The sequence below is a fragment of the Bison bison genome, unplaced genomic scaffold, assembly GCF_000754665.1.
Source record: "Bison bison bison isolate TAMUID 2011002044 unplaced genomic scaffold, Bison_UMD1.0 scf7180017864037, whole genome shotgun sequence".
Taxonomy (NCBI): domain Eukaryota; kingdom Metazoa; phylum Chordata; class Mammalia; order Artiodactyla; family Bovidae; genus Bison; species Bison bison.
In genome coordinates, this window is record NW_011494609.1 from 2236244 (window position 1) to 2237319 (window position 1076).

The following is a 1076-nucleotide window of genomic DNA, read 5'->3' on the forward strand; positions in this document are numbered from 1 at the left end:
GTGCAATTGTGCGGTAGTTTGAGCATTCTTTGGCATTGCCTTTCTTTGGGATTGGAATGAAAACTGAGGCCTCCATAGAGGCCTAGAGGATCACTCATGAACTCTAGAACTGGAAAGGAAGGAGTTTTGAGAATTTAGGATCTAGTGTAGGATAGAAATGTGCCTATTTCCCTGGATCTTGCTTTCTGAACCAGTTCATATTTTTATAATATAGGTATACTTAGTGTTGTTGTTCAGTTGCTCAGTCATGTCTGATTCTTTTGTGACCCCACGGACTGTAGCCCGCCAGGCTCCTCTGTCCATGGAATTCTCCAGGCAAGAATACTGGAGTGGGTTGGCATTTCCTTCTCCAGGGCATCTTCCTGACCCAGGGATTGAACCCTCATCTCCTGCAGGTCCTGCATTGCAGGTGTATTCTTTACCACTGAGCCACTGGGGAAGCCCTCCACATACAAGTAATATCAAATAATATTTACCTTTCTCAAAATACAGACATTTTGACTTTTAGATTGTTCCCAGGACAGTGGGTAACTTTGAAGGGCAAAGTCCAGGCTTCCCATTGATAATACAGGTGGGGACAGAGGAAGAATTCCCTGGAGAATAACAGCAGGAATTCCTCATGCACAGCCTTGGCTAAGGATTAACTGACCCCTAGAGATAGGCTGACAACGACCACATGCATGGATATCTCTAAGCTCCTCAATATGAGAAGCCCATGGTGCAAGGACTCTCTTATTCACCATGATTTTCTTACAGTTAGCACAGCAGCAAGTATAATTTTGTCCGGTGCTCAGAAAATAGTGAATGAAACATCTTGGACTTCTTTCAATTTTGGAGAATGTTTTCTGACTCTTTTGAATGAACTTGGAAGAGAAGTTTCTTCCTCTTTCAAGAGAACAAAGACAGGCACCACAAAAATGAACAGCAGACAGACAAAGATACACCCATTGCAAACAAAGCAGGGTAGTTACTTTATCCTTTACTTTATTATTTAGTTCTCCTGCAGTGGAGCAACATTGGGCTTCCCTGGTGCCTCAGACAGTAAAGAATTCGCCTGCAATGCAGGAGACACAGGT

At 43.3% G+C, this 1076-nt stretch overlaps 1 protein-coding gene across 3 annotated transcripts in view; it reads left to right on the top strand.

The window, feature by feature from the left end:
- Positions 1 to 1076, top strand: part of HLCS (holocarboxylase synthetase (biotin-(proprionyl-CoA-carboxylase (ATP-hydrolysing)) ligase)) — a 217064-nt gene that overhangs the window by 82557 nt on the left and 133431 nt on the right. The gene's annotated exons all lie outside the window — the stretch shown is intronic.